Source organism: Ovis canadensis, chromosome X (genome assembly GCF_042477335.2).
Source record: "Ovis canadensis isolate MfBH-ARS-UI-01 breed Bighorn chromosome X, ARS-UI_OviCan_v2, whole genome shotgun sequence".
Lineage (NCBI taxonomy): Eukaryota > Metazoa > Chordata > Mammalia > Artiodactyla > Bovidae > Ovis > Ovis canadensis.
In genome coordinates this window covers 102,100,917-102,125,418 of record NC_091727.1, presented here as the reverse complement: position 1 = coordinate 102,125,418, position 24,502 = coordinate 102,100,917, and the positions used below count along the sequence as shown (strand labels likewise).

At 40.8% G+C, this 24,502-nt stretch overlaps 1 protein-coding gene across 2 annotated transcripts in view; it reads right to left on the bottom strand.

Annotated features, from left to right (window-relative positions):
* Positions 1-24,502, bottom strand: part of PLAC1 (placenta enriched 1) — a 97,862-nt gene that overhangs the window by 24,102 nt on the left and 49,258 nt on the right. Inside the window, exon 1 of one of the 2 annotated variants that reach the window (XM_070290712.1) lies at positions 16,119-16,198. The exons of the other annotated variant lie outside the window; for it this stretch is intronic. The gene's annotated coding sequence lies outside the window, so the exon portion shown is untranslated. Of the gene's footprint in view, positions 1-16,118; positions 16,199-24,502 lie in introns of those variants that run through there. 2 annotated transcript variants of the gene reach the window in all.

Here is a 24,502-nt window from a genome sequence, read left to right as displayed (position 1 = left end):
CAATATGCCAGCAAATTTGGAAAACTAAGCAATGGCCACAAGACTGGAAAAGGTCAGTTTTCATTCCAATCCCAAAGAAGAGCAATGCCAAAGAATGTTCAAACTACCACACAGTTGCACTCATCTCACACACTAGCAAAGTAATGCTCAAAATTCTCCAAGCCAGGTTTCAACAGTAGGTAAACAGTGAATTTCCAGATGTTCAAGCTGGATTTAGAAAAGACAGAGGAACCAGAGATCAAATTGCCAACATCCGCTGGATCATCAAAAAAGCAAGAGAGTTCCAGAGAAACATCTATGTCTGCTTTGCTGACTATGCCAAAGGCTTTGACTGTGTGGATCACAAGAAACTGTGGAAAATTCTGAAAGAGATGGGAATACGAGACCACCTTACCTACCTCCTGAGAAATCTGCATGCATGTCAAGAAGCAACAGTTAGAACCAGACATGGAACAACAGACTGGTTCAAAATTGGGAAAGGAGTACGTCAAGGTCGTATATTGTCACTCTGCTTATTTAACTTATATGCAGAGTACATCATGTGAAATTTAGGACTGGATGAAGCACAAGCTGGAATTAAGATTGCTGGGAGAAATATCAGTAATGCAGATGACACCACCCTTATAGCAGAAAGCAAAGAAAAATTAAAGAGTCTCTTGATGAAAGTGAAAGAGGAGAGTGGAAAAGTTGGCTTAAAGCTCAACATTCAGAAAACAAAGACCATGGCATCTGGTCCCATCACTTCATGGCAAGTGGATGGGGAAACAATGGAAACAGTGACAGATGTTATTTTCTTAGGCTCCAAAATCACTGCAGATGGTGACTGCAACCATGAAATTAAAAGATGCTTGCTCCTTGGAAGGAAAGTTATGACCGACCTAGACAGCATATTAAAAAGCAGAGACATTACTTTGCCAACAAAGGTCCATCTAGTCAAGCTATAGTTTTTCCACTAGTCATGTATGGATGTGAGAGTTGGACTATAAAGAAAGCTGAGTGCTAAAGAATTGATGCTTTTGAACTGTGATGTTGGATAAAACTCTTGAGAGTCCCTTGGACTGAAAGGAGATCTAACCTGTCCATCCTAAAGGAAATCAGTCCTGAATATTCATTGGAAGGACTGATGCTGAAGCTGAAACTCCAATACTTTGGCCACCTGATGCAAAGAACTGACTCATTAGAAAAGACCCTGATGCTGGGAAAGACTGAAGGCGGAAGGAGAAGGGGCGGATAGAGGATAAGATGGTTGGATGGCATCTCCAACTCAACGGACATGAGTTTCTGTAAACTCTGGGAGTTGGTATGGACAGGGAGGCCTGGCGTGCTGCGGTTCATGGGGTCGCAAAGAGTTGGACATGACTGAGTGACTGAACTGAACTGAACTGAACTGAACTGAACCAACTTGTATATCATTTTGAGGAGAACTGACAGCTTTATTACAGTGAGTCTTCATATCCAGGACCATGGCATTTCTCTCCATTTATTTAGATATTTTTCAATTTCTTTTTTTTTTTTTTTTTGGCCATGCCACGAGCAGCTTGTGGGATCTTAGTTCCCCCGACAGTGATTGAACCCAGGCCCCTGTCTGTGAAAGCATGGCATCCTAACCACTGGACCACCAGGGAATTCCCCTCTTCTTTGTTTTCTTTCATTAACATTTTGTAGTTTTTGGCATACAAGTCTTATGCATATTTGTTAGGTATATATCAAAGCCTTTTTTTTTTTAGCAATTTTAAATGGTATTATATTCTTTATTTTGGTGCCCATGTTTCATTGTCAGTATATAGAAACATAATAGATTTTTAATGTTTATTCTGTGACCTTGCTGAACTGACTTATTAGTTTTAAAAGTTAAAAAAAAATAGATTCCTGGACTTCCTGGTGGTCCAGTGGTTAAGAATCTGCCTGCCAATGCAGGGGACACAGGCTCAATTCCTGGTCCAGGAAGATCCCACATGCCTTGGGACAACTAAGTCCATACCTTACAACTACTGAGCCCACATGCTGCAACTACTAAGCCTGAATGCCCTAGAGTTCATACTCCACAACAAGAGAAGCCATCACAATGAGAAGCCTATGTACCACAACTAGAGAGTAGCCTCTGCTCACCACAATTAGAGTAAGCCTGTGCACAGCAATGAAGATTCAATGAAGCCAAGAAAAAGAGAAGATTCCTAAAATATGACACAATTGAACTTATCTATAAAACAGACTCATAGATATAGAGAACAGACTTGTGGCTGCCAAGGGGGAGTTAGGAGGGGGAGGAAAGGATTGGGAGTTTAGGATTAGCAGATGCAAACTATTATATAGAGAATGAATAAACTACAAGGTCTTACTGTATAGCACAGGAAACTATTCAATATCCTGTGATAAATGGAAAAGAATACAATATATATATATGTATATATATAACTGATTCACTTTTTTGTATAGCAGAGACTAACACTGTAAGTCAACTATACTTGAATAAAATGAATTTAAAAATAGATTCCTTGAGATTATCTATGTAGATTATTATGCCACCTGCAAATAGAAAGTTTCATTTCTTCCTTTCAAATCTATATGTCTTTTCTTTTCTGTCATTATTGTACTAACTAGAACTTCTAGTGGAGAAGGCAATGGCACCCCACTCCAGTACTCTTGCCTGGAAAATCCCATGGATGGAGGAGCCTGGTGGGCTGCAGTCCATGGGGTCGCAAAGAGTCAGATACGACTGAGCGACTTCACTTTCACTTTTCACTTTCATGCATTGGAGAAGGAAATGGCAACCCACTCCAGTGTTCTTGCCTGGAGAATCCCAGCGACGGGGGAACCTGGTGGGCTACTGTCTATGGGGTCGCACAGAGTCGGACACGACTGAAGCGACTTAGCAGCAGCAGCAGCTGCAGAACTTCTAGCACTATGATAAAAAAGAATAGTAGAAATGGACATCCTTGCCTTCTACCTGATCTTAGGGTGAAAGCATTCAGTTTTCCATCCTTAAATATAATATTAGTTATAGGGCTTTTTTTGGGGTAGGTACCCTTTAGCAAGTTAAGGAAGTTTCCTTCTATTCCTTGCTTGCTGAGAGATGTTGTCATGATTGGATGTTGAATTTTTTCAAATGTCTTTTCTGCATCAGTTGAAATGCTCATGTGATTTTTCTTCTCTCGGCCTGTTAATGTGATGGTATACACTGATTGGTTTTTAATATTCAACCAGACTTGGATACTTGTCACTGTCCCACAAGATGGTGGAGTAGAAGGATGTGTGCGCATCTTCTCCTGTAAGAACTTCAAAATTGCAACAAACTGCTGAATAGCCCATTGACAGGAGAATGATCTCAGCAGAAAAAGATACCCCACATTCAAGGGCAAATGAGAAGCCCCAACAAGATGGTGAAAGGAAGAGTGAAAGCTGCTCAGTCATATCTGACTCTTTGCAACCCCATGAACTATACAGTCCATGGAATTCTCCAGGCCAAAATACTGGAGTGGATAGCCTTTCCCTTTTCCAGGGGATCTTCCCAACTCAGGGATCAAACCCAGGTCTTATGCATTGCAAGCAGATTCTTTACCATCGGAGCCACAAGGGAAGCCCAAGAATACTGGAGTGGGTAGCCTATCCCTTCTCAAGCAGATCTTCCCGAGCCAGGAATCAAACCAGGGTCTCCCATATTGCAGGCGGATTCTTTGCCAACTGAGCTATCAGGGAAGCCAATGGTAGGAGGGGCAAAATTGTGCTTAGAATCAAACCCTTTACCCACCAGACATGCTTGGAGGGCTCAAACAAAACCTTGTGCACACTAGGACCCAAGAGAAAGGAGTAGTGACCCCATAAAAGATTGAGCCAGACTTACCTATGAATGTCCAGGAGTACAGCCATGAAATTAAAAGATGCTTGCTCCTTGGAAGAAAAGCTATGACCAACTTAGACAGCATATTAAAAAGCTGAGACATTACTTTGCTGACAAAGGTCCATCTAGTCAAAGCTATGGTTTTTCCAGTAGTCATGTATGGATGTGAGAGTTGGACCATAAAGAAAGCTGAGTGCCGAAGAATTGATGCTTTTGAACTGTGGTGTTGGAGAAGACTCTTGAGAGTCCCTTGGACTGCAAGGAGATCCAACCAGTCACTCCTAAAGGAAATCAGTCCTGAATATTCATTTGAAGGACTGATGCTGAATCTCCAATACTTTGGCCACCTGATGCAAGGAACTGACTCATTGGGAAGGACCCTGATGCTGGGAAAGATTGAAGGCAGGAGGAGAAGAGGACAACAGAGGATGAGATGGTTGGATGGCATCACCAACTCGATGGACATAGGTTTGGGCAAGCTCTGGGTGTTAGTGCTGCAGTCCATGGAGTCGCAAAGAGCCGGACACGACTGAGTGACTGAACTGAACTCAACTGGATACTTGTAATGAACCCTACCTGGTCATGGCATAGAATTCCTTTATATTGCTGAATTCTACTTGCTAATATTTTGCTAAAGGTTTTTGCATCTATATTCATGAGGGATATTGATCTGTAGTTTTCTTGTATTGTCTCTAGGTGGTTTCGGTATCAAGGTAATGCTAACTTCATAAAATTAATAGGGAAATGTTCCCACTACTTCTATTTTCTGGATGAGATAATGTAGAATTGCTGATACTTTAAATATGTGGTAAAATTATCCAGTGAAATCATCTGGAACTAGAGAGTTCTTTGTTGGGAGTTTTAAAATTATGCAGTTAATTTCCTTAAGAGTTATAGGGCTATGAACTCTATATTGGGTGACTTGTGGTACTTTGTGTTTTTCAAGGAATTGGTCCACTGCATTTAAGTTTTTAAATACAAGTGTGTAGAGTTGTTCATGGTACTACCTTATTGTACCCCACCCTTATCTGTAGAATCTGTAGTGATATCTCCTGTTTTGTTCCTGATATTGGTAATTTGCTTCTCTTTTTTCTTTGTCTGTCTTGCTAGAGATTGTTAAGTCTATTGATCTTTACAAAGGAACAGCTTTTGTTTCATTTATTTTCTTTATTGTTTTCCTTTATTAAATTTCATTGATTTCTGCTCCTTATGATTTCCTTCCTTCTGCTCGCTTTGCACTTATTTTGCTCTTCTTTGATAGACACATACTTTCTTTTTTATTAATGTTTGCATGATATATCTCTTTACATCCTTTTTCTTTCAGTTTCTCTATATCATTATATTTGAAGTAAGTTTCTAGTAGAATGCATATAATTGGGTCATATTTTTCTTATCCACTCCACCAACCTTTGTCTTCTAATTGATATACTTAGACCATTTATACTTAATGCAATTTTTTATAAATTAGAATCTAAATCTGCCATTTTATTTTTTGTTTTCTGCCTTTTATTTGTCAGATTTCTTTTTTCTGCCTTCCTGTGGGTTACTTGAATATTTTTTGGAATATCATTTTGATTTATCTGTCATGGTTTTGAGTGTATATATTTGTATAGATTTTTAGTGGTTACTTTAGATATTATATATATATGTATATATATATATATAAAACTTATCACACTCTAGTGATGGTGTTATTTTACCATTTCAGGTGAAGTGGAAACCTTATCTCCATTTATGTTCATTTACATTCCCCATGGTTGACTCAAGAGGGAAAGGAAAGTCTACTGGATTTCTTCATGTTTTTGTTTATTGTGTTCTTTCTTCCTTATATTCCAAGAGTCCTTCTTTTATTATTTTCTTTCTGCTTGGAGAAGTTCTTCTAGCTATTCTTTTAGGGTAGGTGTGGTGGTGACAAATTCTCTTAAGTTTTCCTCATCTGAGAATGTCTCCATTTCCCTTTCATTCCTGATGGACATTTTTGAGGGATGTAGGATTCTGGGTTAGCAGTCCTTTTCTTTTAGTGCTTGAAAAATGTGCCAATTCCTTATTAGAACATTGTCTCCTTGTTCTCTTTTCTTTTTGCCTTCAAGACTTTCTTTGTTTTTAGTTTTCAGAAGTTTGACTATGATGGGTCTTAGCATGAATTTCTTTGCATCTATCCTGCTTAGGGTTCTTTCAGCTCTTTGAATACGTAGGTTTATCTTTTTTCCCAAACTTGGAAACTTTGAGATTTTATTTTTTCAAATGGTCTTCAGCCCCTTTTTCTTTCTTCCCTCTTCCTGAGACTCCAGTGATATGAATGTTATATCTTTTGTTATAGTCCCATATGTTCCTGAGGCTCTTTTCATCTTTTTCCAGTTCTCACTGTGTAATTTTTATTGTTATACCTTCAAGTTCATTTATTCTTTCATTTGTCTGCTCTATTCTGTTGAGCTCATCCACTGAATTTTTCATTTCTAAATTTTTCATTTAGTTCTTATTTGTATCTTCGTATTTGCTTGCTGAGATGTTATATTTCTTTGCTGAGACTTTCTAGTCTTTTCATTTGTTTCAAGCATGTTTGTAATTGTTCACTGAAGCATTTTTATGATAGATGCTTCAAAATCTTTATCAGATAACTGTAACATCTCTTATTTTGATTTGGGCATCTGTTGATTCTTCTTTTCATTCAATTTGAGATCTTCCTTGGTCTTGGTATAATGAATGATTTTCAGTTGAATACTGTTCATTTTGGGTATCATGTAATGAGGCTCTTATTTAAGCCTTTTGTTTTTCCTGTTTGAAGAAGTTTCCCCTACTCTAGCAGGGAAAAGAGAGTTGCTGCCTTGTTAGTGCCACATTGGGGTAGAAGTTCAGGCTCTCCACTCATCATTCATTGGCATGGGTGTGTGTGGAAGTCATAGTTTTTCCTGTGGTGTTTGGCTACAGTAGAGTAGTACTTGTCTAAAAGTTGCCTACTTTGCTAGGCTGCCCCTTTCTTGGTCCTTTGGCTAAAGAGAGCAGGCCTTTTTTTGTTTGTTTGCTCCCATTTGGTTTTTTCTTAACTGCTGGCGTCTCCAGCATCCAGTCTGAAATCAATGAGACAAAAAGAAAATCCAGGGAACTCACCATCACGTCATTCATTGGTTACTGAGGTCTTTAGCCATTCTGCCTTCTTTCCACCTTTCTTGGTCCTCTTATATTTGTTTTATATATAACACCCAGGGTTTTTAGCTGTATTTAGTGACAAAAATAGGGACAAGTACATCTATTCCAGCTTCTTTTCTTGGAGCCAGAAATCCCCATCTGATGCTTTGGACTCCACACCTCTTATTAGCTAAACCTCTTCACTTATCCCTGAAGGTATGGTGTTAAAAAGTCAGTTTGATATGCGGTCTTCATTGAGTGAGTGGATCATGCTCATGTAGCCTGTGAGATATTGAGGCAGATCCATAGATTAAGGCATCCCCAGAGTTCTCCAGCTGCTGAGCTGGTGACAGATTCCTTAAATCTGTTCTGCTCTTGAATAAACAAGTCTTCAGTATGTGCCCAGAGCTGCAACGGATATTTAAGAGGTTATGGAGAAAGCTGTAGCCTTCACTCTCAGGATGTTTGATGTCTAGTTGAGGAGAAAAGACAAATGAATTCTCCATCTCAGGACTTGGCATATAGTAGACAATCAATACTTGCTTGATGCTAGGATGAGTGCTGCTGAACAAATGTTAACTGTCCCTGAATGACAGGTGCTAAAATAATTGTGTGATGCAGACTAGAATTGTTGCCTGAGCCAGAAGACAGGCAGTGGTGTGGTTTGGAAGTAGTCAAGAAGGAGGTAGAGGTTGGGTTGTTTTGTAGGTTGGGTTGGATATAGAAGTATTTTTTTTATTGGGGTATAATTGACATATAACATTATATTAGTTTTGGGTATACTGCATAGTGATTCAATATTTGTATATATTGTGAAGTGATCATTACAATAAGTCTAGTTAACATCTGTCACCATACATAGTTACAAATGTTTCTTTCTTGTGATGAGAATTTTTAAGATCTACTTTTTAGCAACTTGCAAATATAATAATACAGCTTTATCAATTATAGTGTCCACACTGTACATCACATCCTTATGACTTAATTATTTTGTAACTGGAAGTTTGTGCCTTTTTGAAGGTATTTTTTGAAGGAAAAATGGACAGGACTTGTTAACAGACTATTTATCTGGAGGGTAGGGCATGAAAGAGAGTAAAAAGCCAGACTGGTTCAGATCCTGGGTGACTGGGAGCCAAGCAGAAGACTATATGTTTGATCTTGGACCTGATTAGCTTAAGTTGCTAGCAAAAGATCCAAGCAAACTGCACAGTTATTGGACTATCTGGAACTGAGGGACAAGACGATATTAGAAAAACTCATTTTTTCATCTGAGAGTCTCCAAACGATATAGGCCCTAGCTCCAGCTTTGCAGCCAAAAATACTATGTAATCCAAGGCAATTTACAACACCTCCCTGGGCTTTGATTTCCTTATCTGTAAAGTGGAGTGCATTGCTAGGTGGTTTTTAATGAGATAACATTTGATCAGCAACCAGCACAGTATCTGGGATTTGGAAAGAACTCTGGACTTGTTGGAATATTTTCCTTCTAGCTGTAAAGTTCTAGGATTCTGAGATTTCTTTGAATTGTGAAGAATACTTACTGTATCTGCCTTCTGCGACTGAGTTTTCACTTAGTAGCTTTTTTTTCCCCAGCAGAGCCCACCAGTTTTTATTATGTAAAGGTCAGAATGTGAGGGAGGGAAGGTTGTACATGTTGTGTCTCAATCTTTTCAGACTTCCTAAATTTTGAGCATCTGCAGTTTTCATGCTTGAATCAGAAAAGCCTCCATTTCGGCTGACTCCAGCTCTCCACTCTGGGGAGTACAATGGGCCGGTAGCCATTAATACACAGGAAGGGAGGGCTTTGTGATATCTTAAAGCTATTAGATTTTATTTATTTCCAGTTTGCTCAACATTTGTTCCACAGATCTGGAGAGTTTTAAAATGGGTGGGGATGGGGAGAGAGAAGGATGAAACCTAACTAGGCCTAGAGAAAAGGATGAACAGTTTTGCCTTTCAATACCAAACTGAGGCTCTTAATAAACCTCGAAAAGACTTGTAGGCATAATTTTGCTTTTCTGAAAACAACGCTGCCATGACTTTCCACGTGGCATCTGAAGAGCAGACTCTGGTTTGAGAAATCGTTTCACATTTTGTGACTAGGATAGTATTTCTTTCTTTCCAATTAAAAAGATATTTTTCGGGTTGTAAAGTACTATAAGCTCATTGTAGAGAATTTGGAAGTTACAAATATTACAATATGAAAATAATTCATAATTCTACTATTAGAATCATTGTTAATATTTTGTTTATTTCCTTTCTGTCTTCTTCCTTTTTGCATGTGCACACACACACACAGGAGATCATACTGTATGTTCATCTGTATCCTCCCTTTCTCCACTTAATTTAGGTTGTGAGCATTTTTTCATGATGTTATAGACTCTCTTAAACATGATTTTAAATAACTACATAGCATTTATAGTATAAATGTTACTACATAAGATTTTATAATTTAGACATTGAAGTTGATTTCACTTTTTCTCTAATTTAAATGATACTACAATGAGTTTCTTAGTATTTATATCTTTTGTGCATTTCTGTTTTTTTTTTTTTTTTAGGGTAAGTCCCTAGAAAGAGAGTTTCTGGGCCCAAAGACAAGAACACTGTTAAGGCTTTGGCACATTTTGGCAAATGACCCTGTGAGAAAGTTGTATCAATTTGCATGCCCAGTAGTGTTTGAGAATGCCTGACTCACTACATTGATACAGAATACTTCACCATATGTGTGCATGACAATATTTTGGATCATTTCCATTGGCATTTACTGAGCACCTACTATGTGTAGCATACCGGGCTAGGTATGAAACTCACCCCCCCATTATGCAGTGTAAGTGCTAGGCAGATAACACACATACAAAGATGGTTAAAAATACAAGAAGTGTAATCACATATCACTCTCTATGGCCAGGGTTGGTATCATTCAGCCTTCAAATAGCTACTTTTTGAGGAAAGACACTGTGCTAGCAAATTTTCAAACAGAATTGCAATCTCATACATACTTTAAAAAAAATGTACTAATGTGAACCTTGCAAACAACAGGGGTTCAGTTGTAATCATTTATACTGTATTTCCTGATGTAAATTAAGGTCAGAATGGAGAGGAATATGACAAATCCACAACTTTTCAAAAAGCATAAAACCTATTTGGGTGAAAGGACAATTTCTGCTTTTGTCAATTCCCTTTAGAAAGTTAACCTGTTAATTATCAGAGAAGGGGGACACAGAACACACAGAAAGCTAACCTCCTTCTGGCAGCTGGGGATAATTTGTCAGTCTCCTTTGAAATGTGGCTTTGTGCTCACTGGTGAAGGCAGCTGGAATGGCAAAAGCATGACAGACAAAAGCTGAAATCCACATGAAGAAATGTTCCCCCCCCCTCCCCAAATTACTGCCTGAGTTAGCAATGGTCAGAACAGAAAGTACATGTATATGTTCCCAGCAACAAGCATGTCCAGAGCTAGAGAAGGCCCCTGTGCTACAGGAGCCACTGAGAATAGCAGTAGCCCTGAATGGGGCTGCTGGATAGCATTTAAACAAGCCCTCTCATCCACATGAAAAATTATACCATCAAATGTAATCCATTTAAAACAGAGATGAAATGAATGAAAGTATCATGTTTTAAAATCTAGTCAAAAGCATTTACTATTCTGAAAAGGAAGACCTACTTAATATATAGTGGATATTGTCTAGAGATATAGAAATAGAGGTTTTAGCATATGATTTCAAGTTAAAAGGCAACCAATGGAATTCACTAAAAATAATACTATCCAACTGGAAACAATGCAAATGTCTTTCAACTGGTGAATGAGTACACTGGTACATTCAAGCAATGGAATACTACTCAGCAATAAAAACAATGAACTACTGAGACATAAATCTCAAAATAATTAAAATGAGTGAAAGAAGCGGTATAAAAAGATCACATATTCGCTGATTCCATTTCTATGACATTCTGGAAAGGGCAAAAGTATAGGAACCTAAAACAGATCAGTGGTTACCAGGGGTTGGGAGAGAGGGATGGGGTTGATTACAAAGGGCAGCATAAGGAAGTTTTGGGGGTGATATATATTGATTGTGATGGTAGTTATATAAAAAGTTATATGACTTTTTGTATTTGTCTAAACTCATAGAACTGTATAACCCAAATAGGAAATTTTACTGAATACTATTTTAAAAGGTGAATTCAAAAACCTCATAAAGATAATACTATCAAACATGGGGAGGTGGAGAAAGAAAGGAGGTTGAGAGTAACGCTAAGTGACCTAAATCCATAGTTTTTACAGCAAAGGGTCAATAGATAAGGGTTCAAATGGATAAATTAAGAAGTAGGAGTAGAGACATATTTAGAAATATTTAAATAACCACCAGATGAATTGAAAACAGAATCTCTTAAAAATGGTTGCTTCTGAGGAGTGACACTAAGGGTAGGGCAGAAAACTCTTTTTTTTTTTTAATTACAAGCATTCCTATATTACTTGATTTTTAAAAATCATTCTCATGTATTGCTTTTATTTAAAAATAAGGGCAGTGGAAAATACACTGGACTGGGAATCATGAAACCTGATCTTTAACCTTCAGTCTGCACTAACTGAACAACTCCCTTCTCTCTGGGTCTTGGTTTCTATTGATATATCCATAATATAAAGGGGTTGAACTAGATGACCTTTAAGATCACTTTCAGACCTAAAAGAATTTATAACACCAGATGACTGGCATACCTACAATTCTTTATTGAACCCAAAGCTAAGAAACAGACATTCTTATTTTTAAACCTAGAAGGGACTCAATCATCAAATTAAAGACTCTTTTTAACCACTGAAGAAACCAAGACACAGATTTGTTAAAAGACCCACTTGAAATGACAGTTAATTGGCACAGAGCTAGGACTGGAGCTTAGGTCTCCGCCTGAACTCTTGCCATAGCACCACCCAACTTCTACTGGGTCTAATGGAATTATTCCCAGGCACCAAGGCTGACAGAAATTCCCGGAGATGACACCAGACACGAAACTCGTATGCTTACATGGTTCCACTCGCCTGGGAAATGAGTCAGAATTTTGGAAGTGGTCCTTGACATAAGCATGGATGATGCAGTACCGTAGGCATCCCCAAGTTGATTAAGGCTATGTTAGAGCCCAATCTGAGGACTCCACTTACTAATGCCTGGAGAATCGACCACCTTAGACAGCTCCTGCCAGTCCACTCACTTTCTTTTTTGTGCGATAGGAATCCCACCACTCAGAAATGCCACCCTTTTCATTCTGATTTAAAACAATATTTTTCTCATCGGTCTTTTATCTCTACAGCCTCTAAGCGCATGACATATTTCACCGAAATCTATGAAGTATGATAGATACATCTACTTGGAAACATTTATCAACCATCATCAAATTAAAACAATACCTGGGTATGGTTTAGCAATCCTCCTAGAGAGTTGAAACAGGCCCCAGACTTTGACCACACTATCTTCTTAGGAAAGATCTTCCATGTTGGCTAGCAAGCAAGCTGTGAGCATGTGCGTTGTGCCAAGTGTCTTGCCCATGCCCCCCCCCCCCCCGCTTTGCCTGAGCCTGAAGGCTCACTGGCCCCTCATCGCACAAGGTCTGAGATTTAGAGAATAAGGACACCATTATGTGGGGCTATCATTCTTCCCCGGTGGAAACAACGCTGTCCTTTGTAAGCTCCCAGCAAACTTCAAAGGGTGTGGCTATCTCTCTGTGCTCCCAGGGAAGCCTCCTTGGGAAACATCACTCACAGTGCCCTTCAAGTACTAGAATCTTCTTCAGCTGATAAGTGAGTTAAAGAAGGAATTTTTAGGCTGCTCTCCCACAGCCCATTGGTACTCTGTCTACCTTAGAAACAAGATTGTATTTTTTTTAGTCTTCCTCCCTTGGAAAACACTTGTTTGCCAACTTTTGTGCCCCCCTCCACTCCTGAATCAGGGCTCCCACTCAAACCTGGCTGTCTGCCCAGTACTGAATCTTGCCTTACCTACTGCCTGGCGTTTACTTCACAACAGCTGGCCCAGGGATATTGAGTACTTAGCCTCAGCTGCCAGCTTAGGGAAGGAGAGGCCCCTGGAGTTGAGCCTGTGACAAAGACAGCACTTGTTCCCACACCAGTATTCTCAATGTCAACAGCAGTGACAGGCTTGGTGAGAACTCCACAAGCCCAGGGATGTTTAGACATCCAGCTTCCAGACTGGCTTCGACTCTCCCCACAATGCTCTGAGGTGACTAGAAACCAGTAATAAGATTCTCATTTTACAGTGTGGAAAGGCAAACACCTGGACACTAGGGATTTACCCAAGGGAACGATGATCATAGTGTTCAAAAAAAAAAAAAATCAGGATACCTGGTAATGATAAACACTGGTTTCTGTGATTTGCCAATTTGTTGATGTGAAAAGTGCTGTAACCTGGTTTGCTTGTCACTGAGTGATTGCGGTGGTGCCACCCAAAGTGATGGATGATGGAAAGGAGGTTGATGTGAGAGGAGGGGTGGTTCATGCCCTGTGGCGGGATGGCAAAGAGAGGCTCTATCCAAGACCATCTCTTCCAGGGGGGCTGCATGGCATTCCTGTCTTCCTTCCACCAACAAATGCTGACTGTAGTGGAAACATGGAATCTTAACCACCTGAGTACCAGGGAAGTCCCAATATGTAGATGTATATATGTGTACATACTGTGTGTATATAACACATACATACATACATATATATACACATATCTTCTGGTGGCACAAACGGTAAAGAATTTGCCTGCAATGCAAGAGACCTGGGTTTAATCCTGGGGTCAGGAAGATCCCCTGGAAAAGGAAATGGCAACCCACTCCATATTCTTGCCTGGAGAAATCCCATAGACAGTGGAGCCTGGTGGGTTACAGTCCATGGGGTTTCAAAGAGTTAGACATGACTGAGTAACTAACTTTTTTCTTTCTCTCTATTTTTGTAATGATATCCTTGTATATCTAAAAAACCTGAGCTGTGAGTGAATTATAATTTTACATCAAAAGTTAATGAGAGTTCAGTAGGGTAGTTAAATGTACAGTGAACATGCAGAAATAAAAACTTTCTTATATACCAGCAATAACCAGTTAGAAAATATGCAAAAAAGACACAATTCATAACAGAGGTGTACATGGGAATATTACCCAGTGCAAAGAGCTGGGTGTCTCCTCGATACAATTCTAGGACACCTGGGCCTAAGAAGCAGTGCCATGGTGCCAGTTTCCCAGGCCTATTGGCCTCTGGCCTTGGCCTTCTCCCTCATGAGGCTCAAGCCCAGTTCAGGGACTAGCTGTCCAGCTCCAGGTGGTCCCATCAACTTCCTTGTTCTCTCCCCAGTCAAGATACAATTGCTCCCATAGCACACTAGTTTGCACAAATGGTTCGCAGCCTCGCTCATAGACAACTATGTATCTTTCTTTCCCAAAGCCACTTTTGCTTCTTGAATCACATATTAATTCCCTTAAAGAGTACCTACTTGAAATTTGCAGGGAGAAGAATTCTGAGCAATTTTGCCAGGGAAGATTTGTGTGGTCACTAAGATTGTGGGTTCAAGTATGGAGATTCCTTTAAAAAAAACTAGGAAAAGTACCATATGATTCAACAATCTCATTACTAGGCAAATACCCCAAGGAAATCATAATTGGAAAGGACACACGTATCCCAGTGTTCATCGCAGCACTATTTACAATAGCTAGGACACAAAAACAACCTAGATGTCCATCGACAGATGAATGGATAAACAAATTGTGCTACATATCCACAATGGAATATTGCTCAGCCATAAAAAGAACACATTTGAGTCAGTTGTAATGAGGTTGATGAACTTAGAGCCTATTATACAGAGTGAAGTAAGTCGGAAAGAGAAAAACAAATATCATATATTAACACACATATATAGAATCTAGAAAGATGGTACTGAGGATCCTATTTGCAAGGCAGCAAAAGAGATGAAGACATAAAGAACAGACTTTTGGACACAGTCAGGGAAGGAGAGGGTGGGATGAATTGAGACACTAGCATTGAAACATATATATTATCATATGTAAAATAGATAGTCAGTGCGAATTTGCTATACAACACAGGGAACCCAAATCTGGTGCTCTGTGACAACTTAGAGGGGTGGGATGGGATGGGAGGTGGAAGGGAGTTTCATGAGGGAGGGGACATATGTATATATATGGCTGATTCGTATTAATGTATGGCAGAAACCAGCACAATATTGTAAAGCTATTACTCTTCAATTAAAAATAAAATAAAGCCAATTAGATCTTAAAAAAAATGATTACAGGTTCAAATCCCACCTCTCCACTTAGTAGGAGCCTTAATTTAGTCAAATCCCTTCAGTTCTCTATCACTTTCCTCATCTGCAAAATGGGGGATAAGTGATCCTAAAAGTGATCTTCACTTTTAGGGAGACGGTGAAGCTTAAATGAGTTTATGTATGTTAAGGGTTTAGTAGAGTCAGGCACATGGGAAGATCTCAATATATAGGAGCGGCTGTCACCACTAAAACAAGAATAGTTTGTCAACAATAAAAATCAAAGGTTTCATCTCTTGTAAGCTACAGATTGCTAGCAGCAATTAAATAGGGTTTCCAGACCCCTAGAGAAGGAAATGGCAACCACACCAATATTTTTGCCTGGGAAGTCCCATGGACAGAGAAGTGTGGTGTGCTACAGTCTAAGAGGTCACAAAAAGAGTCAGATGAAAGTTAGTGACTAACCAACAACAAACAAGACCCCTGTCTTCCATCCAAGAAAGTTTCAAAAATATCAGTCTTAGTTTCAGCCTGGGACCCCCAAACACAACTGCCTAGGACCCCTTAGAGTACACAGGCTCAGATATTAAACTAAGGACTTACCACCTAGATGGACAGACAGAAGTCACCCACAGGAAACAACCAGTTTCAGTGAGAACCAGTAACAAGCTCTCAGGCACATGCATATAAGGAAACATATCTATATAGAAACATGCATAAGGAAATACGTGGTCTCCCCACAATGCTCCCTAAGCCCTTGGGCCACAGGGCTCTATTTATCCAGCAAAGGTAATTCAAACACCACAAAGTCATTTTTATATTCCTTTAAAGTTTGTAAAAACAAGATTCTCTTCTTCCTTTGAGCATGAATGTATGGCACCTTTACCTACCCTGCTGAGGAGCTGAACCCAGAATGAATCCAGTCACTGTCGGCAGCCTTGATCAAGTGCACGGCCCCTGCCCTCTGGGGGTTTCTGGGGCTGATCCAGGCTTGGCCTCTCAGGCACGCGAGGCAGGTAGAAGCAGCGCTTCAGAGCTCCAGCCACCGCGAAGCTCAGAGGGGTCAACTCTCACCACTCCTCACCCAGCGTCCAGAGCAGGAGTGAAGAACTGCTTCACAGCCCTGGGTTTTCTCAACCGAGGGAAGTGCTCAAATCTGAGGAAGAAAATCTCAGGACAACCCAGGGAACTGAATCCCGAGCCCCCTTTGCAGACCTTGCTTCTGTACCTTTCATGCTGAAATGTCAACAAAATTGTTTCACTGCTGGACTAGGGCCTTGACCAATCTCTGCAGGCTGACAGAGGTGTCATTCCATCAGAGAAGTTTCACAAGACCTGTTACATTAAGTATTAATAGAAACCTGGGCAAAGGCTGAGGAGGGGGGCTGCCTAGGGGTTTTGTCACCCTACCCTCCAAAGCCTCTCAGGACACAGGGTGCTACCCTGCACATAACCTAAGGGAGTTACATTCCTTCCCTTTTCCTCTTTCCTTTGCTTTTCTTTCCCCCTTCCTTCCTTCCTCCTTCCCTCCCTCCCTCTCTTTCTTTCTTTTGATAGCATGAAATTTAGCTAACTCCTCTTAAAGTTTCATTTCCCTCATCTCTGAAATGCAGAGAACACCTCAAAAGACTGTTGTGAAGATTAAACAGGATAATGACTTTAAATTGTTTAGTAATATGTCATACTTAGCAAGCCTTCAATACACGTTGACTACTGTTATTATTACTGGTTAATCCTCATATATTTCATCTCAGTAAGTTACCATAGCTTAGTATTAATTTTAGAAAGTGTAAGTTTTATACAGTTCCCATGTATCATAAGAAAAGACAACTGGAAATATTTGGCTTTTTTTCCCTCCCCCCCCTTTTTTTTTTAACTTTTTAAAGCTATTTAAACAAACATTTTCGATAGAATTTCTGAATTGGTTCATCCTACATTCAAAAAGGCACTTCAGGGAGGGTTTAAGTCAAGGCCCTCTTTGCATGTCCTTTGGTAAAGAATCATTTCGCAACATGAAGAATCACCTCTTGGTTTCTCTCTTTCGCAAGTGATTTTGCTGACTGTCTTAAAGCCAGGCAGCCACGTGCTCCTGAAGGAGGCATGCTGAAGAAATAGAAATTTCTCATGCCAGAGAAATAGAAAGACCCCAAATCAGTTTGCTCCATACAGAGAAGAAAGTCTTTGTGCTCCTCTAGGTAAAGGCTCCAGGGACCAGCACACCCTCCCTTGCATTGCTCACCTTCCTGGGTTTCTGTGGCTTCATCCCAGCCTAGACTTTTAACCATTTAAGTCTGGATTCTCGTTCCTGGCTCCCAGCTGGACACTTTGGCTCCATTCCCTCATTTTGCCCCTCTGATGCCACACTTAGCTGCTCCAGATGCCTTCTGTTTTCATTTGGGCAACTGGGTGTGATCTCCAGAACCTCTTTACCCAAAACTCTTTGCAAAGCAGCACCCTGGATCATCACCCTGTTTGAGCTCCTCCCTTCTCATGCAGGCTCTTCCCAGCTTCTCAGCTCTTGCTTATCTGCCTCCCAGCCTTTACTTCTTCCCTCTGCCTCTCTGAACAGCCCAAAACCTGCCTCCTTTTTTCATTATTTTTTATTATTATTTTTAAAACCTGCCTCCTTGAGGAAGGCTTTCTGGTATCCTGCAACTGACTTAGGACTTCCTGTCTCTAAAGACTTACTGCCCTTAATTGGATGAGAGCATCCAGTGTTCAATTAGACTCTCTCGTGTTTTTTCGTTTTATGGAATTCTAGACACCCCAATGTAGGTAAGCCTTTCCACATGCCCAGCTCTGTGCTATACTCATTTATAGACTCAATACTCACAAACTAATATTCAATTACCATTTCTTGCTAACACACTCATTTTTGTTTGTTTTGTGCAAAATATTATTGCTGTAATAAATGGCTTCTCCAACATCTGTCCTTCTGACCTCATCCAGATGTTTTGAGGCTCAGATAGGAACAGGGGTGGGAAAACCCTGTGGACACTATGATTGCTGCTGGGCCAAAGCACTGAATGAAGGTTTTGAGCTGATTGACTGCACCAGTTGCTCCAGCCTCCTATACTCACTGCCTGAATCTCTACATAGAACTCCATTCAATAATCAAATGTGGTATCAGGGTTCCTTAGCAGCTTTTAGCAGAGGACAAGTGTTGAGCAGGCCAAAGCCTATATTTTGACAAGATGACAATGGTCCAATGGGTTTTGTTTCTATGCCCATGAATGGGTCACTAAGCATGGCCCCAGGCAGCAAGGTGGGCCCTAGAGTGATCCATGTCCTCATGTCTTCCGAAAAGAGCTTTGGATCTTCATAAAGACTTGAAGATCCAAACAACAGCACCCAGTTGTGGATGTGAGTGGTGATGGAAGTAAAGTCCGATGCTGTAAAGACCAATACTGCATAGGAACCTGGAATGTTAGGTCCATGAATCAAGGCAGATTGGAAGTTGTCAAACTGGAGACAGCAAAAGTGAACATTGACATTTCAGGAATCAGCGAACTAAGATGGACTGGAATGGGTGAATTTAACTCAGATGACCATTATATCTACTACTGTGGGCAAGAATCCCTTAGAAGAAATGGAGTAGCCATCATAGTCAACAAAAGAGTCCGAAATGCAGTACTTGGAAGCAATCTCAAAAAAACGACAGAATGATCTCTGTTTCCAAGGCAAACCATTCAGTATCACAGTAATCCAAGACTATGCCCTGACCAGTAATGCTGAAGAAGCTGAAGCTGAACAGTTCTATGAAGACCTACAAGACCTTTTAGAACTAACACCTCCCAAAAACTATCCTTTTCATTATAGGGGACTGGGTTGCAAAAGTAGGAAGTCAAGAAACACCTGGAGTAACAGGCAAATTTAGCCTTGGAGTACGGAATGAAGCAGGGCAAAGGCTAATAGAGTTCCGCCAAGGGAATGCACTGGTCATAGCAAACACCCTCTCCAACAACACAAGAGAAGACTCTACATATGGACATCACCAGATGATCGACACCGAAATCAGATTGATTATACTCTTTGCAGCCAAAGATGGAGTTCTATATAGTCAGCAAAAACAAGACCAGGAGCTGACTGTGGCTCAGATCATGAACTCATTGCCAAATTCAGACTTAAATTGAAGAAAGTGGGGAAAACCACTAGACCATTCAGGTATGACCTAAATCAAATCCCTTATGATTATACAGTGGAAGTGAGAAATAGATTTAAGGGACTAGATCTGATAGAGTGCCTGTTGAACTATGGATGGAGGTTCGTGACACTGTACAGGAGAGAAGAATCAAGACCATCCCCAAGAAAAAGAAATGCAAAAAAGCAAAATGGCTATCTGAGGAGGCCTTACAAATAGCTGTGAAAAGAAGAGAAGCCAAAGGCAAAGGAAAAAAGGAAAGATATACCCATTTGAAGGCAGAGTTCCAAAGAATAGCAAGGAGAGATAAGAAAGCCTTCCTTAGTGGTCAATGTAAAGAAATAGAGGAAAACAACAGAATGGGAAAGACTAGAGATCTCTTCAAGAAAATTAGAGATACAAAAGGAACATTTCATGCAAAGATGGGCACAATAAAGGACAGAAATGGTATGGACCTAACAGAAGCAGAACATATTAAGAAGAGGTGGCAAGAATACACAGAACTATACAAAAAAGATCTTCATGACCCAGATAATCATGATGGTGTGATCATGCACCTAGAGCCAGACATCCTGGAATGTGAAGTCAAGTGGGCCTTAGGAAGCATCATTATGAACAAAGCTAATGGAGGTGATGGAATTCCAATTCAGCTATTTCAAATCCTAAGAGGTTATGCTGTAAAAGTGCTGCACTCAATATGCCACCAAATTTGGAAAACTCAGCAGTGGCCACAGGACTGGAAAAGGTCAGTTTTCATTCCAATCCCAAAGAAAGGCAATGCCAAAGAATGTTCAAACTACCGCACAATTGCACTCATCTCACATGCTAGCAATATAATGCTCAAAATTCTCCAAGCCAGGGTTAAATAGTACATGAACCATGAATTTCCAGATATTCAAGCTGGATTTAGAAAAGGCAGAGGAACAGAGATCAAATTGCCAACATCCGTTGGATCATCAAAAAAGCAAGAGAGTTCCAGAAAAACATCTATTTCTGCTTTGTTGACTATGCCAAAGCCTTTAACTATGTGGATCACAACAAACTGTGGAAAATTCTTCAAGAGATGGGAATACCAGATCACCTTACCTGCCTTGTGAGCAATCTGTATGCAGATCAGAAAGCAGTAGTTAGAACTGGACTTGGAAAAACAGACTGGTTCCAAATTGGGAAAGTACATCAAGGCTGTATATTGTCACCCTGTTTATTTAACTTCTATGCAGAGTACATCATGAGAAACGCTGGGCTGGATGAAGCACAAACTGGAATCAAGATTGCTGGGAGAAATATCTATAACCTCAGATATATGCAGATGACACCACCCTTAGGGCAGAAAGTGAAGAAGAACTAAAGAACCTCTTGAGGAAAGTGAAAGAGGAGAGTGAAAAAACTGGCTTAAAACTCAGTATTCATAAAACTAGATCATGGCATCCAGTCCCATCACTTCATGGCAAATAGATGGGGAAGCAATGTAAACAGTGAGAGACTTTATTTTGGGGGGCTCCAAAATCACTGCAGATGGTGATTGCAGCCATGAAATTAGAAGAGGCTTGCTCCTTGGAAGAAAAGCTACGACCAACCTAGACAGCATATTAAAAAGCAGAGACATTACTTTGCCGACAAAGGTCCATCTAGTCAAAGCTGTGGTTTTTCCAGTAGTCATGTATGGATGTGAGAGTTGGACTGTAAAGAAAGCTGAGCACTGAAGAATTGATGCTTTTGAACTGTGGTGTTGGAGAAGACTCTTGAGAGTCCCCTGGACTGCAAGGAGATCCAACCAGTCCATCCTAAAGGAAATCAGTCCTGAATATTCATTGAAGGACTGATGCTGAAGCTGAAACTCCGATACTTTGGCCACCTGATGCGAAGAACTGACTCATTAGAAAAGATCCTGATGCTAGGAAAGATTGAAGGTGGGAGGAGAAGGGGTCGACAGAGGACAAGATGGTTGGATGGTATCACCAACTCAGTGCACATGAGATTGAGTAAACTCTCGGAGTTGGTGATAGTCAGGGAGGCCTGGCATGCTGCAGCCCATGGGGTCGCAAAGAGTCGGACACGACTGAGTGACTGAACTGAACTGGATTGAAAGACTTGGTCATCTGGCATAGATACTGTTAGCACTGTTATTTATTGAGCACTTACTATATGTCAAGCACAATACATCCACCATCTCACTTACAATCCTCAGGCAACCATGATACTACCCCCATCTATTGGGTGAGGAAACTGAGGCTCAGATAAAGTGACTTGCTCACAATCAGAACTATCAGCCTCCAAAGCTCAAAATATGATGCACACATGTCTGCCTTATAGGCTGCACTCTGGGATTGATGAATGAACACCAGTACTGGGTGGGCCAAAAAATTCATTTGGGTATTTTGTACTATCTTACAGAGAAATTCAAATGAAATTTTTGGCCCACTCAATGATAGGAAATGTTATCAGGTATCTTATTCCAGTCTACAGTCTACTCACATCCTGCTAGTGTGGCCATTACCCTGTAAATAGGTCAGGGAGAAGCTCAAAGCATGGCAGCATGTCCCATGGGTGCTCATCCTTCAGAGGTCGCACAAGGGAAGAGAATCTGACCACGGACATTGACATAGATGTAGTCACTTTCTTAATAAATTGCAGTTGATATTGCATGATTCATAACACAATTACATTTCTACCTTCCTCTAAGCCCATCATTCTTAACCTTTTTGAGGGTAGAGCCCTTTGAGAATCTGAGGAAAACTTCTCTTCTCAGAAATACACAATTTTGCAGATAGTTTCAGAAAAATCCATGCAACTTTCTGTATCTCCTTTGAGAACTACAGACCCCAAGTTAAAAACTCCTGCTTTAAGCAAACCTAATTCTATATTTTTAAAAGTGATAAATTCAGAAACAATGATTCTTTTAAATCACAAACCAACCTAGGGCACAAAAACCAGGATGTGCTTTGTGAAAATTTTGTTTTCATATAACATTTTAGGAACATGACTGATGGCCTCCGCGAGGTACATTTGCAATCAACATCTCTGTATTCCCATAGAAATGCAGTCACAAGCGTCAGTGGTACAGACAGCCATCAGTAGAACTGGTCAGAACCCAGAGCTAGAAACTACATAGAGTGGTAGTAAGATTTTTTGTCACTGGAAGCTGGGCAGCCACTCAGCAGAGAGAAGTGTCTTCATTGGATGGGGATTGGACTCATAACCTGAATAGCCCCATTCAGGATATATCAAAGGTTGTAAGACCCACATAAACCTGGAGAAGTTTCAGACCACAAGTCCACTCCCGCTCAGCTGCTAATGGCTTCATGAGCGATACCTGATGGGGGTGAACTAAGTATCTATTGGCTCGCTCACCTGAAGCCAGAGTCAATCTCCTTACACTGGCCCAAGCTGTTGCAAATAGCAACCATTAGTTCCCTGCCAACCAGAGGTCCCATTGTTCTTTTAAAAAAATATCAGATAATCCCAGCCCAAGTCATTCCAAGGCCATTTCCCCCTGGCTTCTTGTGTTTTGAGTAGACAAGTCTTAACTGTGATCTTGAATATCATTGCTAGTCATGGACTGATATTTCTTCTGCACCCAAATTCAGTGTTTGAACCCTCATACAAAGTGTGCTTAGTTACAAGGCATTGATCCAGTAGCACTTTCTCCTTTAAAAACCTTTTCTTTGAAAATAGGAGGGTGTGTAGTATTGGGTTGGCCTATGGAAAAAATCCAAATGAACTTTTTGGCCAGCCCAATGTTTGAAAGCACACTAGATCTGGAGCCTAGTTCCTTCATGTATTTCTTCCCACCTCTCTGAGCCTCACCTCCCTCTATCAGACACATAATCTTTACTCTGCTTCTCTCACAGGCGTCTTGTGAGTTTCAAATAAGATAGTGGGTGTATACTTACTTCATTAACTGTTAGACAAGCAGAAGAATTCATAACTATTTCATTTAAGTTTCAAACCAACTCTGTGGGCTGCACAGATCCTTATTGTCCTGTCTTACATTCTTGACTCTTTTGCCCTCTCCCTCCCTTCCATTCACTGAATATTTAGAGGCTGGATTATTATCAGGCACAATGTGTAGCTCAAGTAAGCACTTACAGAATCAGAAACAGGCTGAGAAAAGTGAAATTACACTTTTAAGCTCACACTGCTAGGTGTACAAGGAACTGGGACACCCTCCTTCTCCCCCTTCCCCTCTGCCAAGACCACATTGGCTGACCCAGAACACTCCCCTTCATTGGAATAAGAAATTGTTACTCACTTCTGAAAAATAAATCCTCAACCCTCTTAGAGACCCGTAAGGCAGTTGGTCCTGTTTTCTCCTTGTGACTGAGCGGCTGGGGATAGGGGGCATGGGGAGGGGGTGAGGCAGGCCCCTTGGACTTGAGTCCTCTGTGTGGGAACCTTTGCCGTGGTCGATGGCTTTCGGAAGATGTCTGTGTTTTCCCTCTCCCTCTCTCCCGGCCCCCCGTTTCTAATTTGCGAGTTATAAAAATGTGTCGACCCCAAACGCACCAGGTGTCTCCAACTTTCTAATTGAGCAAGGCAGACTCCTTTCCAGCCAAGAGCCTTGAAATATTTATCCACATTTTAGTTTCACTGAATTAATGCCTTAAGCTGGTGAGCAATCCAACTGAAGTCAATGTTCATTTCCTAAAGTGGTCCAAGGTCTGTGTGGTATTCAGACCTGAAAATGATGACTCGACTCCAGATTGCAAACTCCCCCGAGTGCACCCTCGAGATGGAAGGCAGCCCACATTGCTTTCTGATCAGTCAGCAGAAATGATCCTCTCGAGTTCAAGGTGGGCTCAGGATTGAAGCTGCCTTGAGATAAAGCAGATCAGGCTCATTCACCCCTGGGGGAAGGCCTCCACGCAGGGGGATGTGAAAGGGCCCTCTGGTCAGGGGAGACATCTGCTCCCCTTGGCTTTAGGCTGTACCAGTTGGCAGATGAAACTCTGTGCAAATGCTGGCCAGACCAAAATGGTGCCGAGACAGCCACAGTGTTGTTTAGCAGAAAAGAAAGGAAACATCTGTAAACCCTGCCTTGGTGCTGAGCGGGGACAGCCTGCGGCTTTTCCTCATGGGCCCACGGTGGGCCAGCTCCTGACTGATCAGAATGGTTCCCTGAAACAAATGCAT